The following is a 26,551-nucleotide window of genomic DNA, read 5'->3' on the forward strand; positions in this document are numbered from 1 at the left end:
AACACAGTGTTGTAGGTCAATTATACTTCAAAAATAAACAAAAAAAACCAAACTCATAGAAAAAGAGATCAAGTTTGTGGATATCAGAGGTGGGGGTTAGGGAGTGGGGGGAGGGGGAGTTGGATGAAGGCAGTCAAAAGGTAAAAACTTCCAGTTATAAGATAAAAATAAGTACTGGGATGCAATATACAACATAATAAATATAATTAACATTGCTGTACATTATATATGAAAATTGTTGAGAAAGTAAATCCTAAGAGTTTTTATCACAAGGAAAAATGTATTTTGTCTATTTCTTTAATTCTTTATCTATATGAGATGATGAATACTCACCAAACTTGAAGTCAAATCATTATGCTATACACCTGAAACTTAGACAGTGCTATGTATCAATAATATCTCAATAAAACTGGATGGAAAAAAAGCAATTAAGTTAAAATGAGGTCATTAGAATGGGCCCTAATCCAATCTGCCTAACGCCCTCATAAGAAGCAGAAATTTGTACACACAATGGGACACCAGGCGTGCATGCTTACGGAGAAAAGACTATGTGAGGACAAGGTGAAAGTCAGCCATCTCTGCCAAGCAGAGAGGCCTCAGAAGAAACCAAACATGCTGACACCTTGATCTTGGATTTTTTATCTCCAGAACTGTGAGAAAATATATTTCTGTCATTTAAGCCACCTAGTCTGTAGGATTTTGTCATGGCAGTGCTAGAAACTAACACACCGGGCAAAAGCCTGAAACCACTCGCAGGAACTTCAGAAACCTTTCTTTTATAGCACTGCATCACCACGGCTTAGCTCCAAGAAATGATTGCATGGAAAGACATCTGCTCAGTTACCTTGGTTTCAGCTCCTCTAGTAATCCATTATTTCACTATACGCTACCAGGGAAGGCCTGCCTTCCTGGTTTATCATTTCTGGACACCAGTTTTGTTTCCACCAGTTTTGTAATAGGGAAGAACAAATCTGACTCCATATTAAATCTGTTCCTTTAGCTCTAACCCTGTGCTGTTTCCTGTGCTTAGTCATGCTGGTTTGGCATCTTTCGTGAAAGCATGTTGCCTAGAGCCTGAAATGGACAGTGGTAGCCCATTCTCAAGGCTCTGACATTTAAGAGTATAGCGCTTTTCATTTATAGAGAGCTAAAATGTTGCAGAACAGCAAGTAACATTTGTCTTGTTGGAGGTTTACAGGAACATCATGACCTGACCTACGTGGACTGCTGGAAGAACAAAGGATCCGAACATCAAGAAGTTTGCAACAACCAACCACACCCCGTCCCCCTTCTTAGTATAAAAGGGGCCTGAATTCTGACTTGGGTAAGATGCTTCTCTGGGATATTAGTCCCCCATCTTCTTGGTCTGCTGGTTTACTGAATAAAGTCCTCATTCCTTGCCCCAACACCTCTGCTCCAGATGTACTAGCCTGTCATACAGCAAGCAGAACGAGGCTGGACTCAGTAACGCTTTGATGCTCCAGGCATCACATGGTGTCTCACCGCACAAACTTCCATAGGTATCACTGCAGAGAACTAATCTTGCTGAACTTCATCTGATCCCAGTGAGCTACCTATCCACCAGCTGCTTTGTGCTGCCCAGGGCTAGGACTGGGGTGAGGTGACCCTGCACATGACCCCGGGAGAAAGTGGCTCCTGAGACGCTGCACCTCGGCCAGCTCACTCTGAATTCCAGCCCTGGTGATGCCACACACCTCTTGAGCATTCCTTGGCACAGGTTCTAGGCACTCCTTCAGAGCATGTCCAGTTTGGTTGCACATACACAGGAGATGTTTACAGGAGAGTTAAAAAATATATAAGTCTGGAAAATAAGTCCTACATAAATGATAGCATTGGGTTCTTCAGGAATTTAGAGGAGAGTTTGCCTTGCCTTGATGCTGAAAAAATAGCTTCATAACACAAGGAGCTAGAAGGATGGGATTTTAACAACACTTGGAGGGTGGAATCTTCAAATCAAACAATATAAAGGGATGACTAATGAGCACTATAATATCGAATTCAAACATTCAGAGAAAACACAGGTCGTAAGTCTAGCCCCGCTACCTTCCAGCTGTGTAGCATGGAACAGATCGCAGCCTCTCTGAACTTCGATTTCCTCATGGGTTTATTTAGATGATTAGAAATAACCTATATAAAATGACTTCCTTGATGCCAGGCACATGGCCTGGATTCACTAAATGGTTCTACACTTATTATCATTGTTTCTTGATTAATGCAAATCTACTCACCATCATCTCAGCAGGCCTCATTTTAGCACTCACACGACAGACATCAGAAATCAAAATTGACCTTCGCCATGATTTAGTCCAGTCTCCTCATTTTTCAGAGAAAATTAATGCCCAGAGAAGTTAAATGCCTTGCCCCAGGTTACAGAACCAGCTGGTGGCAGTGACAGTGTCGGCCACAGAACATGAGATTTCCTACTCAGTTCAGAATACATTTCACAGAACTTCCCTAATAGCAGTACACAAATCTTAATAAACTTGTATTTGAAAATGTATACTAATTACACGTAGACAGTCAATGAACTGAAATAAATGGAGTAATTATTAAATCAGAGTGGTGTGGTAGTGCTACACATTTACACTCGGGACAGCGCCAATGTACAAAGTAATTGAAGGCTCTTATTGTCTCTGACAAATCTAATCTTCCTCACAAGCCATGACCCTGCCAAATATGGACGGAGTTCACAGTGGAGATTTTAACTGGCTAATTCATAGCATCTCAGACTCTGGCTTAAATGTTGTTTCAGGAAAGTGCTTTACTTTACAGACTGCCAGCCGCAAGTCTCAAGATGGCAAATGGGAATGTGGGGCGGGGGCACAAGGGGGCTTCCTGTCCTTGCAGAAGTGGAGGGAAGACCTGTGGCTCCTGGGGTGACCTCCGGGCTTCTGGATCCTCCCAGGTCTTGGCTGTATAATGGCTGGTCCCTCCCTGGGTTTACTGCCCTATGTTCTGAGGTGCAATGTAAGTTAGTAACTTGTTCTCTTGGACACTCGAGAGCTTCATTGTCCTCTCCTCCTAGTTTCAAAACCACCACCCATCTGGTGCCTGATTAGGCGAGTTACACACTGGCTTCTGCACTTGCCTCTTGCCAGCAAAGCCACCCACAGGCAGGTGTCCTAGCTCTGGGCTCAGCCACCTTCTTCCAACTTCTCTGTGGGGAGTGTGGGCACTTCGTCCATGCCCCACGGAACAAGGGAAGTGCTGAATAGTCTCTCAGGTCCCCTCTCTGCTTACTGTCACCCTCTCTTCATTTTTTTTCAGTGCCACAGCTGACCCATGTTGCTACAAACACACGCCGCAAGGTTCCCTTTTCAGAGTTCCAAATAGAAGTGGGCAAAAGCCTTTCTGACTTGGCTTTGCCCTCATTGAATTCCACACCTCTGACTGGGATGGCAGAGAAGCTGGTGAAGCCATGACCCGTATGTCTCACTCTGATTTTTAATCCATCTTAGTATCTTTCTTTCCTGATTCTGTTGGATCATAAGTGACTCCCACTATCCTTCCTCTTCAGTCTACCCCGAACGCCTCTTCCTGCATAATTTCCTGTGCCTTCTCTGCACTCCGGATAATATTAAATATCTATGATTTGAGTCAGATAGCCTGGGTTATTGATACTGGAGTCTCAGGCATCCAGGAACTAGTGTTTAATTAGGACAAATAATATGAACAGCTACGTCAAAAAGTCACTTAAAACTCTCCAATCATTTTCCTTTCACCTGGATTAAAACACAAACTTCCTACCTCAGCCTGCAGGGCTTGGGCCCCCTTCACTTCCCCCTTCCAACCTCACCTCAGCCCTGTCTCCCTTGGTTTCTGCACCCTGAATACACCTATCAAATCAAAGAGGCTCATTCCCCAGGGTCTTTTTTCCTCAATCTCTTTTCCTGGATCTCTGCAGGCCCAGTTTATTCTTGTGTCCTAGGTCTCAGCTTCAAAACCACCTCTCCAAAGAGGCTTATTCAAGGGTTTTGAAAATGACCGCCCATCCCCTCCAGCCATTTGTTTCTAGCACATGACGTTAAAAAATGAAAGAACAACGTCTGAATTTGACTATATATTAAACTAGCATCTTATTATCTAATCATTTTACACATTTGATTACTACTGAATTTGTCACATGTCTGTTCTTCATCATACATTCTTTTATATAAAACATCTGTTATCTCTGTTGCACAAACCTTCTGGGCATTCTCTTAATAAGTGATAGTTAATACAATGTTCTGTTTCTCATCCATATAAACGTATGCATACACACACACATTTATGGAATTTTTATGAAAAACTAAATTTACACTAGAATGGCCTAAAGACTGATTATTCTATGGTGCTCCAATCGAAGGTAATTCCTACCTGATTCTGTTGGTATCTTGTGATGAGTCACATCAAAGCAGTTCTCCTTCCAGTAAAAGCTGATAGAAAAAATGACTGAACAATGTCTGTTTCTTCATTATCTCCTTTCTCTGCTTTTCTTCTTCTTCTAAGACAAAAAGAGAAAACATGTTATTAAAATACCAATTATATTACTCAATTAAAATATTTCTGAAGATAAACTCACAAGGAGCAAGATTTAATACAATTTTGTAACTAGGCTTGCATTGTAATTTTCATTTAACTGTCCCTTATTCAGAATTAAACCTCTGTCTTTCTCCTATAGCTCAATTACCTAACAGAAAGCCATTTTACCGTATGGTAGAAACTATTATTTCTGTAGGATATTTTTTTTCCTTTTAATTAACCATTACTTTATGTGGGTTGTAGATTTATAGTCTGAATTTTAAAACTATAGATTTTACGTGTGTTGGGTTGCACTGGAAGTTAATGATTTTAATCACTCAGTTATAATTTAGCTTTTTCAGTGCTTTTGTTTCTATGGTGTTTTCTACTGGTCTCTTTTGATTCCTGTGTCCACCTTTCCCCTCCTTAAAAAAAATTCCAAATTTTATCTTTGTTCCCACATGATTCATCAGAACTGAAATTTAAACAAGAAAAAAATAACAGTATTGAGACAGAGGTTCACCCCATTCTGTAACAGTATTTATTCATTAAGGAAAGTGTGTCACACCTCTGTTTATTTCTAGGTGCCTTATACCTCCTCATTCATTTCCCACAATCGTTTTTGAAAAAAATATAGAGATAAATTTTTATTATAAACATTACTAATAATTTAAATTTTTCTTTCCAAACCATACTTACTAAAAAGCAAAAAAAAAACTTTGCTTTTTACCTCCTTTCAAAATGTATAAACACATGTACTTTATGAATATTAATGGATAATTTATTCATGACCCCCTCCCCATGGATAATTTAACCAGAAAATGAATCATTTACCTATCTTCAATGAATGTGCAAACTACGGTATTTATAGGTTAATTCTCTAGTCTTTGTTTTACCCGTGTCTTTTGAACATTTAAAAACTTAACTTCTACTAATTTTCTTCTTTCTTTAATGCTAGCAAAAAAATTGACACATAATAATAAAACAGGCAAACTTACAGTACATTGCTTGGTACTTAAAAGATTTTCCTTAAAAGAAATTAAAATTACTGAAAACACTAACGCTCTAATGCTATATGCTATTATACTAGTCAGGTTTCATATTTTATAAATGTTTCCACATGATTGCTAATATCAATTAAGAACACATGTAGTCATTTTGTTCATTAACTGAATAATTGAGACATTGACTAGTGAGGTTTCGATTTACCTTTTTATTCTCAAATAATCTGTATGTGGGATTGGGAAAAATGTGATTATATTTTATTCTTCCCTAATTTTTCCCTCTTCCTCCTCCACCTGCTTTCTTCTATTCTTCCCCTCCTCCTTTCTGCCGTCTTCATCCCACTTTTTCTTTGTATTGTTTGCAATGAGGAACGCAGCACCTCTACACCCTCTGACTCCATGTTTGTCAACACACCTTCACAATCACCTACACTATTTCTACTCTTTGTCTCTTGAGTAAGGAGAAATCCCCGTTGGGTTACCCATTATTGCTCTAGTGCTCTGTATACAGAGCTTGTTTGTTTCCTTCTTTCACCTATATTTTAACTAGATAAAATTAATGACAGATTTAAATCAATGAAATGCATTTAGTTGTATTTATGTCCCAAATTTTGGATCTTCTTGTCCTGTTTTTGACAGGATCATATAAAATCGTGAAAGCAAACTTTATCATGATAGATTACAAAAGTCTTAAATTACCATTGAAAAATTCAGTTAATATGGGAGTATATAAACAAGTCAATGTTCTTCCCTTATTATCTTTACCTGTTTTCACAAAGGGCATTACTGAGAAGTGTATAATTCCATAAGGAATTTTATTTGAATATACAGAGATGCACCCATATATACATTAACACATAAATATATTTTTAAGCAAAAGTTGGATCATAGACTCCATACTGTTCTAAAACTGGATTTTTTTAATGAATAATTTTTATAGATTTCTATACTCATATTATCTAGAAACTAAGTTCTTGGAACAATATTGGCATAATAAGAAATACAGATCTGACATTCACATTACTGACATTGTATGCTTTTTATTTTTAACTTCAGAATGGAGAAGCAAGGGAAAAAACAGAAACTTAAGCCTGTTAAACCACATTAAGCTGTAAATGAGGCCATTTATTTAAAATCCCAGAACTTTCTAGTTTTTGGACTTAGTTGCTTCACTGGACAAATACAGGATACAGGTGAGAAAATAATGATGCTGTTGGTGTCTGATAACCTGTGCTGACAACACTTTCTGGTTCCGTAATAAAGGGTATACACATGAGAGCAGTATTTGTGATGTAACAGTAGAATAAGTAAATTGTATTGTACTTTATTAAAATATCATTTTACCTTCTTTTAACCCAAGTCAACAGTATTCTAAACAAAATGGAATTTTATCTGTCTTTCATATAACCTTCAGAGCTGGTGTGGTGGCTCTAATCATCAAAGCTGTCTGAGATCTAGGCTCCTTCTATTTTGTTTCTCCACCATCCTCAAAGGGCAGCTTTGAACTCATGGTCCAAGAAGGCTGTTCCTACTCCTGCTGTCATGGCTACCTTCTAGCCAGCCAGGTGAATAAAATAGGAAGTAGAATGCTGGCTCCTTCCCTTTAAAAGCACCACCTAGAAGTTACATGTACTTCTTCTGATCCACTCCGTTAGCCAGACCTTTATAAAATGGTTACACCTAACTCTAGGCAAAGATAGGATATGAAGTATTTCTCTATGTTTAGCAAAAAATTCTATTGCACAAAAAAGATAAGACTAGATAAGTGGGAAAAATGACATTTGTCACATATCAACATTCTCATAAACAGTTTATAAAGGACTTTAAAATGCATTATCTGATTTGATAAAGAAATAACATGAGTAACCAGTAATGGATACCTTTTAATACTCATGAAATCTATGATTTTATAAAGAAAAATGATACATCTAAGAGATTCCTGTATGAAATATTAGCTTATCCTCTCCCACCCAATTATCTCATATGCCAATTATAATTGGACTCTTTTTATCCTTTGTATATGTCACCATCACCCCCATTAGGAGAAAGGGTGTAGTTGTAACTGTAACCCTGTCTTTCTTACTCCTCTTTGTTAAATAACATAACTTCATTTCATCTGAGTTTTCCCACCTGTTAAATTCTGAGCACAATGCCTGTGCTATTTCTGCAGAAAATGCACAGAAAACTACTTCATAGGAAAAAATAGACAATTACAAATACTAATTCATTTGATAGATGTTATGCTTAAAGTAACTAATTATAGCCACCAATTATTTACTGTCTACTATGAGCCTGACACGCTGTTAGAGCCTTTAAATACATCTCATTTAACTCAATCTTCACAGCAATCAGGCAGTGCATTTCATAGTTTCTCTATTTCAGAGTTGAGGAAACCAAGGTTTAAGAGCAGTCAGATGTTACCCAATACCACATCCACCACACTCAGGCTTTTCTATCTCAAGCGTTTTCAGTTTTTAGTCTTTTAAATTTTAACTACAAGACTAGAATATCCATCTGAGATGTTTTACTGCAGTTGAGTAACTGTATGAAATTATGTCAGACACTTAAAGAAAGGAAATGACTCAATAGGGACCTTTTCTAAGACTGATGATATTAAAATCAAATACTTAGGCTCCTTTTCCTGAAGGTCATCCTTGTCACACAATTTTTGTCCTCCTTGAATGACTGACAAGAGATATTGCTTAAAGTCCACTGCACTCATGCTTAACATGAGCTGTCATCCAACCTAGTTCACCCCTTTGTGAAGTCAACATTGAAACCCACAGATAGCTCGGCATGCTCTGGGTCTGGCTGAGTGAACGTGAGGGCTATAAAGACACGGAGGTTGAATTCTCATTTATGTGGAGTATTCCCTTCTAAGTTGGGCAATGTGCACTGACATGGAAACCTGGAGACGGTTCCATCCTGGCTAATGACAGTGTACGTAGCTGGTGGGTAATTACAGGCCTTCAACCTTCAGTACTTCACTCTTCATGAGATTAATGTTTATTCAGAACAATAAATATAAGGTCTATGACACCTTTAGAGTTATGCTGAAAAGGGACTCGGTGACCACTGATGAATGACTGTAGCTGTTTCATGCCTTGCTAAACATATTTGGTTTTCACAAGCAATAGATTCTTCAAGGAGTAGAATTCACAGTGGGTGCAGGAAAGTACACATATTAATTCCGTAAAATCTAGCTAAGACTTGCATCCAGTTCTTTAGGGGGTGACATTAACAGAGTTTTTTGATCCAATCTTAACTCCTACACATGCTGAGCAGCTGGCGGGGCGGATATTTTCTCTACATCAAACTCTGCACTATGACTGGGCTTTGTTGCTGACAAGATTGCTAAAGAAAATGGCTCTCTGGCCCTTTTGGAAATTCTGGAAGAGAATGTAATTTGACAAATTCCTTTTTTGTCTAAACTAATCACAGTAGATTCTATTTTTGGCAACTGAGAATCCTGAAGATATAGCCATGAAATCTGCTTACAAAGCTTAGAGAAAAAGTTAGGTTCATTCATTCATTCACTGGATCATTTGTTTACTATTTCCATTTATTTACTGTCTCTACTGTTTTTTTAATAAATAACTTATTTTAAAATGTTTACTGGGTAACAATCTCATACATGCCATTTTATTAATTTTTGTGGGAGGTAAAAAAAAATAAATACATTACACAAGGACCCTGACCTCAAGGAAGTTGTGAACGGTTGATTCAACCATGCTAGAAAACAGAAAGTGGCCAGTGCTACCAACGAATTACAGCGGTACTTTGCTACCAAGGTTCAGAGGAGAGACAGCAATTGGGTGCAGAAAAAGAGTCACCTCCTTCAGAAAAGAAATGGCACAGGAGACGGGTCTAAAAGAGAAGATTTGAATAGAAAAATGAGGCAGATATCTCTGGGCAGAGAAGGCGTGAAGGGGAGAAAATATGTGGCATATACGAATAACAGTCATACTTAGTTTTCATGCAGCATGAATGGACCGACAAAGGGACAAAATGGAAAAATGGCAGATCAGAAGAATTTGTAGTGTACACACAGGTGTTTTGACTTTAATTTGTACACTTTGAAGGATTCTTAGGAGGAAGTATCTCAAGAAAGTATTCTTTCATGTATTATTGGCTTTATTGGGATACAATTCACAAATTATACCATTGGCCAATTTGAAGCGTAAAATTCATTTTTTGTATCTGTACTGTTTTATAGCTTTCAGATGATAGAAAAAAATTTTTAAAAAGTTGCAAAACCTAAGTATTTTATTCTTGATGGTATTGTCAGTGGAATTCTTTTTCTTCATTTCATTTTTAGATTGTTCATTGCAAGTGTATAGAAATGCAATGGACTGTTGTGTATTGACCATGGATTGACACCCTGCTGAACTCATTTATTAGTTAATAGATTTTTTTAGTGCTTTCCTTATGCTCTTCTGTAAACAAGATCATGTCATCTGCAAATAGGGATTTTTTTTAATATGTCCTCCTTTCTAATACAGATGACTTTTATTTCACTTTGTTGACTAACTGCCCTGGCAAACCTTCTAGTAAAATATTGAAGTAGCAAGAGAAAATATCCTGGTCATGTTTTTGACTGTTAAGAATGATGTTAGCTGTTGGTTGTTCATAGATGCCATCTATCAGGTTGAGAAGTTTTCTTCTATTCCTAGTTCGTTGAGTATTTTGATTATGAGAGCACGTCAAGGTTATTGTGATGTCTGTGTCTAAAAGGAATTGGAAATTGAAGCTAGTGAAGATGTTATTCAGATATCAAGGCAGAATGTGATGCATACAACATAAATTAGGGTAAAATATATAGCACAGCTATTGATGAGAGAGATATTGAAGAGATGCAAATGATAAGTACTGGTGATTGAGTTGACAAGGGTGAAAATGTAGCAGGAGATACCTGCCTGAGTACCTGGGGATATGAAACATAGAGAACATGGTTAAGAGCCGGGGTTAAATCTCAGCTTGACTCCTTTGTAATCATGTGTCCTCGGCCAAGCAACTTGGCCTCTTTGTGGCCTCACTTCCTACGGTTATAGAATGTAGGTTTAGTAACTCACAGATTTTCTGTGAATATTAAATGCATTATTATATGTGAAGCCTTTAAAAACAAATGCCTAGCTTTGAGTGTTACCTGTAATTATTACTATTTCAAAATAACCTATTTTTTTCTGTTTATGAACAAATACAAACGTATCGTCATCAAATTGGTACTTTCCAGCCAAAAAGTAGACATAAAAATATTTTTCTTCTAAAAATGAAAGGGAAATTCATTGATTCCTTTGGTGCAAAATATTATGTATCATAGGTAAATGATAGAGAACACATACTTTGAAATGATATGTTCACATCTTCAGGGAAAAAGCTTGTTTCCTTATTCAAAACCTTGACTATGACTATTAATGAGCAGGTAGCACAAAATAAAGAAAGGCGCAGAAGTTTTTAGAAATAGGCATGCAATTAATATATATAATTTGATCTCTGTAGAGTAAAAGTGCATATTAAGTAAATCTAATCAAACACAACCACAGCTAAATTGTCTTACACTTGCCTGAGACATGCACACACCTGCTGAACAAAAGGAATAAAATGTCTTGTCTCTAGGAAACTATTGCAGTTAATCAGCTTCAATAATATTTTATTTTTGAACATTTCTTTTATCCAAATCCAGAGTAGCATCTAATTAGAACACAGAGATACCTCAGACATTATTATATTTAAAATGGCTACATTTGACCCTTATCTCAACTTCTATGTTCATATAGCTACTTAATAATGCAGAGTAGCTCTTTAATAAATATATTTAAATTTTATTCTGAAATAATACTTTATGTAATGTACTAAATAAAGCCATTTATGCCCAGAAGAAAATTGCATAGCATAAAATAACATAAAGATCAGTTCGCTTATCTATAACTTTTACTTTAAATTACATACATGAATTTTCACGAATCCTTGATGTTACAAGCCAGAAGTCTCACATATTCTATGCCTTAGTGAGTGTAACTTGTTTTCATTCAAGTTACACTTGAATTCATTAGTTTCGTTTCAACTAATGAGGATTAAAACCTTAATAATGTTTTCATCAGTAGGTCATACTTTTCCCAACCTAGTTTAAGATACTTTCTCACATTTTGTCAATCTTAATCCAATTTGGAAATACTAAACAAATAAAAATAATATGCTAAATAAATTGGTTTATTTGTTATGCAGTGTACTTCTTACTTAATGGTACTGCATCTCAACAGAACACATGACACCATATAAGATACAGCTCTAGTGTTTCAAATTCTGAATTATACTCAGTAAAGCTGTACAACAGAAACACTGTTCATGAAGAGTAATTAAGTGAATACTGCTATTAGAAATATTGGGAATAAAATAGGTTAATCCTCCTACAAGCAACTTAGATCATTTCAAAAACTTTATGAAGGATGTATTATTTGACTTAAGACCTCTACATTTAGGACTGTGTATTATAAAAGTAATCAGAGACATCAATGATATATGCTCAACTTCAGCTGACCACTAGAAATTATAAAATATAAAATAATATTTTATGTATTTATAATACATATGCTTTATGTAAATATTTATATATTAACATATATGGTATTATATGTATATTGAAATTAGTTTATATATCCAAACATAGGGACTTTTTAGTACAATAGTATGATGAAATATTTAGCAAACACTCAATGATGCTGCATTTGAAGAAACGTCACTGACTTTTAAAAATATTCATGAAATAAAGTTCAGTGAAAAAAGCACAAAATTATAAATATTTCCCTATTTAATACATCATATATTTTTATCTGTATATGTTTCTCAGTTATGGTTAGTTATAACAAATCTTTTCCTCTGAGGCCCAGCGCTCTTCAAGCAAATGTTATGTTATAATGCAAATATTTTGGTCACCATACAGTCAACTGAAGAAATTCAAGCCCAGAAGACATAGGTACTAAATAGGTGTAAGCAGTTTGGTTACCATACAAGCAGCAGAATTTAAAGACCAGTGTAAGTTTAGAAACGTTAAGTATGTGATTGGCTTTTAGCATTATGTTTTAGGAGGCTCAGGGGACTACTTTGCTCTGAAACCCATAGCACCTTTGATGTGATCAGTCAGTCTGTTTCCTACTGCCTTGCCACTCTTGGCCAGTGTAAGAACTAAACCCAGCTGTTTCCATAAAATGGTAGGTCCTGTGACCAAGTTTCTCTGACAATCAAAAGTAAAAGGATCAGCACTGACCGCTGGACTCGAGACACCATCCTCATACCTAAACCTGCCGATGTAAATGAAGCTCTTCCTTTGGTCAGACAAGACAGAGAATTGTGGGTTTCCTCCACTCACTCTTCTATGTATTAGTAAAGTGTTCCGTGATACTAGGAAACTACAGTTACTAACTCTCTTTGACTAGATGTCTTAGTCAGTTTGAGCTATTGTAACAAAATACCATAGACTGGGAGGCTTAAACACCAGACATTTATTTATCATAGTTCTGGAAGCTGGAAAATCCAAGATCAGGGTGCTGGCACGGTCAGGCTCTTAGTGAGGGCTCTCTTCCTGGGCTGTAGACAGCCACCTTCTCACTGCGTCCTCACTTGGCAGAGAGACAGTGAGTCTCTTCCTCTTCTTGTAAGGCCACTAGTTCTATCACGGGGGTCCCACCCTCATGCCCTCATCTAAATCTAATTACCTCCCAAAGCTCCACCTCCAAATACCTATATCTGGGGTTAGGGCTTCAACATATGAAATTTGGGAGGACACAGACATTTAGTCCATAACACTAGGGACCCTCTTTTTCTTCCCTACTACGTCTCAGAAAGATGGGAGCTGTCAATAAAGCCTGTATACATTTCAGCAATATTCTGAGTTCATTGTAAAGGCTTAGGAATTTTGAGAAAAAGAATCTGCTTCTGGGACCTAGGACTCAGGCACTTAATCATATAACACATACACATACATAGATGGATGTGAAAACAATGGAAATAAATCATCAACATGTCTCTTAAAAGTGGAATTGCAAGTAAAGAATTTCCCTCCTACATTTAAAAATATTCTATTTTTTTGCAAAAACTTAATCATAAGACATACATAGTTTTAAAGATCTGGTGTCTAGTATATCCATCAAGGGCTAAAGATTTGGACCTAAGTCTACGGTAAAAGCAAACTTGTTAAAGAAATGATCCATTAAATAGATTCTAATCCTATTGTTTCTTTGTATCTCAGGTTTTACATGAAAACATACCAAAGAATACATTAAATTATATCATGCTAATGCTAATTCAACTCGAATTCTGTCTCTGACAGTGGTAGTGAGGGTCATGCCCCCACATTATTACAGTACCTCTAGTTCATTTTTGGAGACAAAGTCCAATTAAAGTAAGACACATTAAAAGATACTAGGTGTGTCCATGGTATTTTCCTGTCGTTGACTCTTTACCTGAGTATTGCATCTTCAATTTTATTCCACACTTAAATACAAAGGCTTAAATGTACTTGAAGTATGTTCAGATATACACAGAAAAAAAAAGATTCTTCGTTATGACTTTAAGTTCTTTGATCTTTCTCTTGAACTTGAACCTTGGGAGAGGGGAAGAATCTTATTCAGTAAATCAAATAGTCTTAGCTCAGTGTAATAATGGAAATAGTCACTTTAAGCAAAATGCTCAATTTTCTCATTTTGCTTCTTCCATCCTTTTCTTACTCAAAATGGCATTTGACATATAAGAGGGATACAGTACTAGTGGGGAGAAGTTTCCGCTGTTTAGTTAATCAGTGTGGCATTTTCTGGCCACTTTAGCCACGTCCTTCCTCATATTGATCCAGTCGCCCTGCCTGGTGTGTGCTCATCTTTTCGCTCCAGTGTGATGTGTGGACCGGCCCACCTCTCTAGACTTTTTCAGAGCCTTCTCAACATTCACAAGTGACACAGGCCTCTCTAATGTCCCACCACACCTTCTGTCTGGCCAAGATGTCCTCTCCTTAGCCTCTCCAGGACCTTCAGCAGGCTCTATAATTGCTTACGTGCACCCCATCCCCAAGGAGCTGGGGAGAACCTCTGAATTCCATCCATTACAAGACAGGGACAAGAGGCAGGTTAGGACAGTTAAACGGTAACCCTTCCTGTCCTTAAGCTCACTGAGATGCCAGGTTTCCTTGCCATGGAGCTGCTCTCCAAGTTCATGCAAGGGCAACAATTGGGGATAAGAATTGGGGGAAAAAACAAGCTAACATTCAAGGAAATGTGTCCAAATCCTAAATCGTATACTAGTGCTTACACTAATCTAATATTAATACTGATCTCACATTAATCTAATGAGCAAAAGTCTTCTTCCCTTTCTGTTTCTCCCAAATTTTTATTACCCCTTCCCTTCTCTAGGCTACAACCCCCAAAAAGGGAAGATCAGGATCTACCTGTCCCATCCTTTCCCTTTGTCTCTTATTCTATTTCAGATTTTTTAGTACCAAAAGAAGTGAGCATCTTTTTTTTTTTTTTCTTTTAATGACATACCCTCCTACTGTTTTCCTCCCCCTGCTCCTGTCCTACTCTGGATTCCTGTATCTCAGTGCATGGTGGCACTATCCATCAACTGGTCAGGTCAGAAATCTAGGAATCATCCTCGACCCCTCTTTATTCTTCATCTCCTACACCCAACTCTACCAAGTAATTTTGATCCTTCCTTTTAAGTAGCTCTCAGTATTATCCACATCTCCATTTCCACTGCCCTCAATGTCCAACCCCGAATAATAACCATCTCCTTCCCCAGCACTATTGCGGTGGTCTCCTAGTGGTTCCTCTTGCATCTCCTTTTTTGCCTGCCATGAGTCCATTCTGTATTCTGCAGCTGCTCTACAAGGCTCTCCATACCTAACTCCTGTCTTATCTCAGACTGTTTCCCCCTCACTCTCTGTGCTGACCCACATTGGCTAATTTTTTGCCCTTGTTCTCAGGGCTTCGGGGACTGGAATGATTTCCTTCATTGCTCCTGATTCACTCTCAGTCATTCTTCAGATCTGAACTCAAATTTCTTCAAGAAAACCTTCCTTGAATTTATTAGACTCAATGAGGCCCTCTTAGAGACCACTGTAACTTTGCTTCACAGCACAAAATAGAGGTTATGATCACTTTTATGTAGTTTCTATCTTTCATATCTTTTTCCTGGACTGTAAGTCCTATGAAGGTAGGGACCCATGCTATTTGTTTTCTATTACTTTATTTATTACTGTATTTTTATTAGTCCTGGCATCTAGCAGACTTACTAGAATATGGTGGGCATTTAGTAACTGTTAAATAAATCAAATGATGTTGACATGAATTTAAATGTTACTGGATATAGAATATCAACAATAGGAAAAGTCAAGGATGGTTGTGAGGAGTAAAAGGCTTGTAGGCAAGATGCTCCTTTGTTGAATATTAAATTAAATATTTTGCTTTCTCAGTCATAAATATTGGAGAAAAGAGTAAATTTCTTAAAATAATTTTATACTGATCTTCACTGAGTTATAATTAGAGTTATATGAGATATTTTGAAGTTTATCATTAACTTTGAATCATTAAAACTGAAAATTAAGCACTTTTGTGCTTATATGTGTGTGTGTGTGTGTACACATAAAAGTAGCCAGGTCATGAATATTTAAATGTCTATAAGTACTTCAAATCTTATGACATAAATAAATACAGAATCAATTCCTGAACCCATGTGATACTAAAACAAATAATCTGTAATGTTCTGTATTTACTAATTTTATTATAGTTATCAGTGAACCTTATATGTAGGTAAAGAAAACTAGTTATACACAGTAATTAAACTGATTTATTATTATTAATTGATTCAGTAATAATTTCAAAGTGCTTGAAGAGGTATTCAAATTATTACATCAAATCCAATTAAGATATATTTGACAGGTGGTAATAAACCCTTCTTTGATTACTTTCCCCAAATTTAAGACTAAATTGGCATTTAAATGGTGAGACTGGGAAAAGCCTGAGTGGGTAAAAACAAATTTTGTAAATGACTCTAATATTTTGTTACTGAATCATTTTCAATTTCATAAGAATATGTTAGTCTTAATTCAGTCTGAGATTAAAATATACAAGAAATGATTTTTCAAAGACTTTTCCAAGTAATAGCAATCCATAAATATTTTTATCATTAAGAATACTAAAATGTTAATCTGCTAATTTCTTTTAAAAATATATGTTATTTTTTAAGCTCTAAGGAGGCAAAGATCATGTCACTCAGCATAAATTTCAATTTTATCACTACCTATAGGATTTAAAAATTTCCCAAATTATTATTAAAATTTATATTTAGGATATTAAAGTCAGCCTGAACTGACTGGTAGTATTTTTATTATTTTATACACAACTCCCCCAACAAAATAAACAGATTGTATAATATTAAAATTGAGCTGGGTGCATTTTCCAGTTTCCAAACTAAATTCTGATGAAACCTTTTTTTTTCCCCCTCAGGGTTGCTCCCATTTATAGATTTTAAAGGGTTACACATAACTCTTACATAAGTGAGGATATGAAGTTTGCCTTCTTAGAAAGTGTTTTTCCCATTAAAAAACAAACCAAAAAACAGATGCACCATTGCCTGCTTCACAGTCAGAGCCAATCTGAAACGGCTGATGCTAGCTCAGGGAAGTCATAAAGAGATCAAATGACTTCTGGGCCAATGGAAAGCCCTACTGCCTAAATGCGTTTCAGGCCAATTTGAAGAAATAATTAGACTTACTGGAAGCGTGTGTGAATAATGCTGCAAGTACAATTATGAACTGCCTGGACATATCGCTTTCAATATAGAAGACGTTGTCTTCTGATTCTGTTGGTATGTGTGTAAAATTCAAGACCTTGCTATTAGAACGGGTAAAGCAATGGTAACATCATGATACATCAAAAATTGCAGTTCATTCCTGGAATCAGTTGTCATTAGGTAAAAAGCCAGTTATTAGTCAACTGAGATATAAACAAGCTCTTCTCTCTCCCTTTAGCACTCGGCTTTTTGTGTTCTAAATGTAGATAAATGACTGTAAATCTAAGCAGTTTACAGATAATAATAGAAAAGGCTTCTAAGAACTGAAATCAATAAACACATGGCAATGGCAGACCACTGTAATGCAATTAGGGGATGTTGTATGGAGGCCTCCGAAGTGCCTATAAATGAATGTGACTTCAGTACTGCTGCCAAATGAGTCCAATGCCCCACAAATGAACTGAAAACCAAGTGCCTGGGATATCGTCTGCAGTGTCACTTTAAGAGGACTGCTGTGCTGGTGCTGTGTTCCTGCAGTGATTTGCTGGAAATAGCACAGAACATACATATACCAAGATACTGTATTTAAGTCTCATTTTATTCTGATAAGAAACGTGTTCACCATTCATGAGAGTGTGCATGTCACCAGAGTTGGTATTCAGCACGACAAAAAAGATGGAAAGGATATTTTATTCAGAGTACGACTGGCAGCTGATCCTGACAACATTAACAATATTTATTACAAAGTTGTAAGAATGAAGAAAGCAAAAACTACGGAATGCAACTGGTTTCTGTTAACTTCAAACATGGAATCATAGTGTTATATTCAGTACTTGGATATTTTCTAGGGAGACTTTGTTTTTCTTTTTTTAATAGAAACCTTGTAAATGTTAACCACAATCTGCCAGTTCCAATGAAATGTGTAATTTTTTTTATCATTTTTACAAACGCCTATTTTATCAGTGCTTAGTACATGCCAGGTACTAATTTACAAATATTAACTCAGTTAATCCTCAAAACAACCATCATTAGCCCCATTAAGAGTTGTTGAAACTAAGACACACAGAGGAGTCTGGGGTCACAGAACTAGTGAGTGAAGGAACCCAGCTTAAACCCAGGCGATCTGCCTTAGAGCCCTGGCTTGGAATATTGACCTACAACATAGATGTCGGTATGTGCACAATGAGAATCACTGCAGAGTTGTTTTTTTTTTAATGTTTTGATTCACAGGTTCCACCCTCACAGATTTTAACTTAGTGAATCTGGGACAGGGCCCAGGCATCTCCATTTTCAGTAAGATTTTATAGTTGTTCTGTTGGCCACTCTTTGAGACATACTGATTTAGAAGTACCTGGTTATAACCATCATATTGGATTCCTTATTCTTGCTTCCATTCTATGTTCATCCATGGTAATTTTTATAACTAAATGACTAAAGCTACACCAGCGCTCATTCTGATCCTAAATAGGGCAAATTCAGAGACCAAATGCACATGTAGCTCATGCTGCCATTTTTAATTATTGCTGAGGTCCAACCCTTCACAGATCAAAACGCTTTTAGGGATATTATTTATTAATCTAGAGTAATTAATGAACCAAAAACTATATACATTTTTGTTAACAGAAACAGTCATGAGCATCTTCCCTTAATGCAACTGAGACACATCCTTCCTGAGTCTTTGTATTCTCTTAAACTTTTTTCCATTTCATCCTTGATGATCTGGGCTGAAACTTTCTCTTTGTTTTTCAGATGAATCCTCCCTACTAGCACTACAATAGTTAATTGAGTATTTCCATTTTATAAAATATCTTTGAGTATAATGACTGCAAGTACTTTGTTGAATATTCATTAACTATCCTTTTCTCACAGGGCATATAAATCCTCTGAAATGCAATACATATACACTTTAAACTTTGACATAAAATACTCATATTTCTAAGATAAAGGAGTTTTGCTTCTTTAAGCACTCTCTCAAATCATATATAATCAGGAACATTGGCAACACTGCTGCTATGAGAAGGACAGAAAGAACATCAAGAAATCCAAATGAATTCAAACCCATTAAATGTAATGGTGTGGTAAATCTCAGTGTACCATCTGCTGTAGAACACTGATACACTATTGGAATTCCACATCTTATTTACATAACAGATAAGAATGTGCTAGTAGATTTATATGGTGAATAAATACCCAGAGACAAAACTAAGTTTTTCCTATATTCACATCTGGGGATATCCACATCTGTATAAAATTTAATCTATTTCTGTTTAGCTATTCTACAGTAAAATTTAAAATGCCACCTTATCCAAATGTTATCAGCGATATTGTCAGTAAAACCTAAATAATCAATAAAAAGAAAAAGAGTTCATAAAAAATACTGTGTAAAATGTGAAATTTACCCAAAGAATTCTGTCTCTTCTACACTGAAATGCGTATTTAAGGACTAGGACTGCAAGACTATGCTAGATGCCTAATATATCTGTGGTTACATTTAACAAATAAATTGGTAGCATTTCTTTCTGAGGCATGTTAAACTCATATTTGCTCACAAGCACTTAAGAAATTAGGGTAGTAATTAAAACCACATTCAACTTTTAGAACGAATTGATTCCAAACTCTTTGAAATCTCTAATATTTAAGTCAGTTCCTAAACACTAATACAAAATTTGAAAGAAACGTAAAACCAAATTTTAAAGTGGAATAGCCTCTTGTCCTGGAATTCAAATGAATCCCTCCCTTTTCTTTAGTTAAGGATTTCTGTTAAATATACATGAATCACAAAGCCTGTAGATGTTTTCATGACGAATATCATACTTATAATTATAAGACCACATTATCTGTCTCTGTATGTGTCTTTTTTAGGAGCTGGAATTAGTCAGCAAGGAATTTTTTGAGTTATGCAGACTTTCATCTGCATTATCTAAATTTTTTTTTTTTAATTTAATGGCGATAAAGAGGAAATTGACATTTTCCAGGATGGTATCTCAAAGCTCATGGGATACCAAATTTCTTCTGGATCCTCTCCTGTGACTTTCCTCACCAGCAATGTTGAATAATTAAGCACTTTTGCTTTTAGATTCAGCAACCAGGATTTAATTAAAAACGGTTCCCGTCTCTTCAACTGCTCTTATCAAACCTCCAGAAGTTGAAGAGTGCTGCTGTTGACAATGGCAGTCCACCAAGTGGAAAATTATGCAAAGAAAATTGAGAAAGTAGGAAAAATGCCAGGCCTGGTGCCTTAGGGAAGGTGGAGAATATGAAAGTAAATACAGTACAGAGTATTTTGGTTATTGCTGTTGGCACTCTTCTTGATTATGTAATTGACTTTGTAAATTGATATATTACATGTTTATTACTTATTATCAAATCACAGGAATAGGAAACAATTTTGTTCTTGAAAGAATGATGGCCCATTACACAAGTCCCATCAAGAATGTATTTACTATGTAATTGACCACGGTGGTAAATTGAGCTAATTTCAACACAGGCTTTGTAAAGCAATATTTATCTCTGATTACCAATAGTTAGAGTCAATTTTTTTTTATTATATTCACATATTTCACATCATACTCAGGCCCATTTCTTTTTCATACAGTTAAAATTTTACTAACGGGGACAATTAATTAGTATGTAAGTAGAGTCTGGATTCACATTGTAACTGCTGTGAAACCATGGTGTTACACTTATGTGTCATTTGTTAACTTGAAAATTAGTTTAACGTCATCATTTAACAAACTCCTCGAAAAACTTTAATTATTGCTCGCAAATGTGTTTCTTACTCTTGCAATGATTATTAAGTTCCTACTGTGTGCACATATGTTACAAAAAACATGACACAAAAGTGAAGATAGTCTTTGCCCTCAATACGACCCCTAATTCCAATGTATTTCATTGATAAGCAATGGTCAGGGGTTAAGTGATGCACCCCCAACCCCAAAATATGTCCATGCCCCAAAACCTGTGATTGTGACACAATTTAGAAAAAGTCTTTGCAGATTAATGTTTTTAATGTGAAATCATCCTGCATTAGGGTAGGCTCTACATCCAATGACAAATCCTTATAAGAGACACACAAACGAACTGCTCTTAATTTATAACTTAGATGACTGATTTCTTGAATATGTGTAAGCACGTTTGACTGTACTTTATGATTGGCTTACCACATTCTGTGGATTCTTATTTTATGGTTGGCTTTATTCCTTTGATAACTATGTTAAGTTTAAAAAGCTAATGCTCTAATCCGTTCTTAGAAATAATGATCAGTACATATATATAAACTAAAAAAATGTGCAGTACATTGTATATATGTATTTACTTGCAATGTAATGTATATGTGCAAACTGTAATAATTCTAATAAAACTGAAAAAAGTCAATTAAGTAACATACTGAATAAAATATATTTTAGAATTAAAAAAATAAAACCTACTTAATCCTTAAAACACAAGAACAAAACAAAATCCTTGCAAGAGAAGACAGAGTTTTTTAACTGAATCCTTAAGATACTGAATCTTTATAAGACACAAACATTATGTTAAGTGAAATTAGCCAGACATAGAAACACAAAGACTATATGATTCCACTTATACGTGGAAACTAAAATGTCAAACTCATAGAAATAGAAAACATAATTGTGATTTCTAGGGGAAATGGGGATGGGAAAATGGAGAAGTGATGGCCAAAGGGTACAAAGTTTCAGTTATACAAAATAAATAAGTTTTAGAAATTTACTATACAGCTCAATGCCTATAGCTAACAATACTGTATTGTATACTTAGAATTTTCTAAGAAAGTAGGTCTTATGTTAAATGTTCTTAACACACATCATCATCATCATCATCATCATCATCATCATAACAATAATGGTGATGGAAGGAAACTCTGGGAAGTAATGGATATCTCTGTGGCCTTGACAGTAGTAGTGATTTCACAGGTGTATACTTGTCCCCATTTGCATTCAGTTGTGCTCGTTAAATGTGTACAGCTTGTTACATGTCAATCATGTCTCAATGAAGTGATTTAAAAAAAAGAGGAAAAGAAAAGACACAGAGACACAGGGGAAAGGCCATGTGAGATGGTGACAAAGATTAGAGTTAGTCATGCAGTCCCAAGCCATGGAACTCCTGGGGTCACCCGCAGCTGGAAGAGGCAAGAGAGGGTTCTACCCGAGAGTGTTCACAGGGAACATGGCCCTGACAACACCTTGATTTTCAGACTTCAGGCCTCCAGAACTGTGAGAGAAATTTCTATTGTTTTAAGCCTCAAAGTCTGTGGTAATTTATCATGGGAACACAACACATTTAACAAAAAAGCATGTGCCACTGTGCTATAGAAAGATATGGGCTTTGGAATTAGAAAGAATAGTTTTAATCAGCTATCACTTATGATCTTAGACAAGTTATGTAACTCTCCCATTCCTGCATTTCCTAATGGAAATGGTAATGTTCAAGTGTCGTGAGGATTAAATGAAATTAGGCTGTGGACTGCCTAGCAGAGTAGTGCCAATACATTCTCAGTATGTCTTCCTCCTTCAGGCTCCACTCTCTTCCTTTTTCCTTTTTTTTTTTCCTTTTTTTCTCTCTTCTTCCACCCAACTAAAATACCAATCTGTTAGCATTTGATACTTCATTTGTTATTAGTTTGTGAGAAAATGATAATAAAAAAGAAAAGATAATTTAACATTAAAAGAAAATAAACATTTAAAACTTATATTCTTTTTATAATTCAACAATGTAGTGCTGTGTATGAGTAGGTAGGACTGATAGATTAATTTTTTTTTTACTCTCCTCTGAAGGAATAATATACTCTTTCAAAATGATTTTATATACTATTTTAACTTATCCTTATAACAGCCAAATAAAGAATGCAACATAAAATACACTTCCCTCATACAAGTAAATGTAGTCTCAGAGAGGTGAAAATAAAAATCAATTGTAAAGAGAAATACAGTTTTAGAGTCTGTGATTTGCAGAATAATGGACTCCAAGATGGCCACATCTTAATCCTCAAAGCCTGTGAATACATCACCTTACATAGTAAAAGAGACTTTGCGATGACGGGGACATTGTGCTGTACACCAGAAATTGACAAACTGTAACTGACTGTACTTCAACAATAATAAAAACATAGTTTAAAAAAAAAAGAGACTTGTGACATGATTAAGTTGAGGCTCTTGAGATAAGATTTTCTGGGGATATCTGTGCAGGCCCAACGCAAGCACAAGGGTCCTTATAAAAGGGAGGCAGGAGATGAGTTAGTAAAGGCAACATGATATGGAAGCAGAGATGAGAAAGAGTGAGGGTGAAAGACTGGAAGATACTATGGTACTGGCTGTGAAGATGGACAAAGCAAGGGGCCATGAGCAGAAAGGCAGGTGGCCCCTAGATGCTAGAAAAGACAAGAAAATGAATTCTCTCCTAAACGTCCCAAAAGGAATGCAGCCTTGCCAACACGTTAGTTTTAAGACTTCTGACCTCTAAGACTATAAGATAATAAGTTTGTATTGTTTATGCCATTAAATTTGTGATGACTTGCTAAAGCAGCAGTAAGAAACTAACACAGTCCATGACTGCTTTTCCATAGTTATGTTTCTACACCTCTCAAAAACTGCCTCCTTATGTGCTTGAAGTTGTACATTTCATCAAGTGGATAAGAGCTATATTTTCATTCAACTTTTTTTTCTGTCCTGAATCTCAGTTTATGAAAACAAAGTAAGGATAAAATATATGGAGATTCAAGTAGTAATTTCTGCAATTACATTTGGAAAGAATCATATTTATCTGGTGCTTTATGACTGAAATGTATTGACTTTCATCATGCTTTTGCTTAATTTAACGCTTTTTTAAATATATTTTTTGGAATCTTAGCCCTAGGGCAAGGATTTGGGGGTCATACATACTTGAGAAATTCTACACATCCCTTTTTGCCCTGGGAGGTTCACAGGGAATTTCCCTGTAACCTGTCATAGGTATGAAAGATTCTGTGTATGTTGTTACCATTTTGTCACTTCCTCTTTACCCCTGAGAGCCATCTACCCTGACCTTCATTCCGCTTACTCTACTGTAACTGTCCTTGTTGAAGTCTTTAAAGAAGATCACGATGCCAAGTCCAAGGAACATTTTTATCCCCTGATATTTCTCAGATGCTCAGGAGTAATAGACTTAATTGATAACCCCCTTCATCTATTCCATAATTTATACCATATTTACATATATTTATCTAAAGAACGGAGTTGACTTAAGATACTCCTCTATTTACGGCACATGATTACCATCAACCTACGCAATGCTCTTCTCTGGCTTTATTTCCATTTATTTTCATCTTCATCTCTGAGCCCACCCCTACTCTTATTGCCACAACAAATACTCCCTCTGTCTGGTATATGCTCTTGAATGTATATGTAATTTTGAGAAATATATATATTGTCTTTGTGTATGCTCTTTAAATATATGTATATAAATTGCTTTGTGCTATAGATCCATTCTATAGCATTCATTCTGGTTTTTTTCTTTCAACATTTGGTTTTAACATCTATTTATGTTGTTACATATATTTTTAATTCATTGTTTCCAAATGTGCACAATTTTTTTCTAAAGAACTCATCTACCAGTTTTGACTTACTCATTTCCCTTGTAATGGGCACCTAAGTTACCTTCAAATCCTTACTACCACAAACATAAATATTTTCACATTCCTCCCCCTAAGACCTGCCCACAGGAATCTCTGGAAGGATATATGCAAGAGTAGAAACTGAGACTAAAGGTAAATGCAGATATTTTCACTGAGAATGTAGTGAATCTATAAATAAGTTTATGAAGAATAAAAATCTTAAAAATACTGAGTTTTCCAAGGGAACAGAATAGAGAGCCCAGAAATGAACCCACAAACTTTTGGTCAACTAATCTTCGACAAAGGAGGTAAGAATATACAATGGAATAAAGACAGTCTCTTCAGCAAATGGTATTGGGAAAACTGGACAGCAGCATGTAAAGCAATGAAGCTAGAACACTCCCTTACAGTACCATACACAAAAATCAACTCAAAATGGATCAAAGACTTAAACATAAGACAAGATACAATAAACCTCCTAGAAGAAAATATAGGCAAAACATTATCTGACATACATCTCAAAAATGCTCTCCTAGAACAGTCTACTCAAGCAATAGAAATAAAAGCAAGAATCAACAAATGGGACCTAATGAAACTTATAAGATTCTGCACAGCAAAGGAAATTGTAAATAAAACAAAATGACAACCTACGGAATGGGAGACAATTTTTGCAAATGAAACTGACAAAGGCTTGATCTCCGGAATATATAAGCAGCTCATATGACTTAATAAGAAACAACCAAACAACCCAATCCAAAAATGGGCAAAAGACCTAAACAAGCAATTCTCCAAGGAAGACATACAAATGATCAATAGGCACATGAAAAATGCTCAATATCACTAATTATCAGACAAATGCAAATCAAAACTACAATGAGGTATCACCTCACACCAATCAGAATGGCCATCATTCAAAAATCCACAAATGACAAATGCTGGAGAGGCTGTGGAGAAAGGGGAACCCTCCTACACTGCTGGTGGGAATGCAGTTTGGTGCAGCCACTGTGGAAAACAGTATGGAGATTCCTCAAAAGACTAGGAATAGACTTACCATATGACCCAGGAATCCCGCTCCTGGGCATATATCCAGAAGGAACCCTACTTCAGGATGACACCTGCACCCCAATGTTCATAGCAGCACTATTTACAATAGCCAAGACATGGAGACAGTCTAAATGTCCATCAACAGATGACTGGATAAAGAAGTAGTGGTATATTTATACAATGGAATACTACTCAGACATAAAAACCAACAACATAACACCATTTGCAGCAACATGGATGCTCCTGGAGAATGTCATTCTAAGTGAAGTAAGCCAGAAAGAGAAAGAGAAAGACCATATGAGATCGCTCATATGTGGAATCTAAAAAAACAAAAAACAAAAACAAACAAACAAAGCATAAATACAAAACAGAAACAGACTCATAGACATAGAATACAAACTTGTGGTTGCCAAGGGAGTGAAGAGTGGGAAGAGACAGATGGGATTTCAAAATTGTAGAACAGATAAACAAGATTATACTCTATAGCACAGGGAAATATACACAAGATCTTATGGTAGCGCACAGAGAAAAAAATGTGACAATGAATATATATATGTTCATGTGTAACTGAAAAATTGTGCTCTACACTGGAATTTGA

General features: G+C 36.0%; 1 long non-coding RNA gene across 1 annotated transcript in view; it reads right to left on the minus strand.

Annotated features, from left to right (window-relative positions):
- The window catches only part of LOC116665833, a 275,746-nt gene that overhangs the window by 125,299 nt on the left and 123,896 nt on the right, over nucleotides 1-26,551 (minus strand). The window contains exon 3 of the long non-coding RNA XR_004322555.1: nucleotides 4,378-4,504. This is a non-coding gene — a long non-coding RNA (uncharacterized LOC116665833). The remainder of the gene's footprint in view (nucleotides 1-4,377; nucleotides 4,505-26,551) is intronic.

Source organism: Camelus ferus, chromosome 1 (genome assembly GCF_009834535.1).
Source record: "Camelus ferus isolate YT-003-E chromosome 1, BCGSAC_Cfer_1.0, whole genome shotgun sequence".
Lineage (NCBI taxonomy): Eukaryota > Metazoa > Chordata > Mammalia > Artiodactyla > Camelidae > Camelus > Camelus ferus.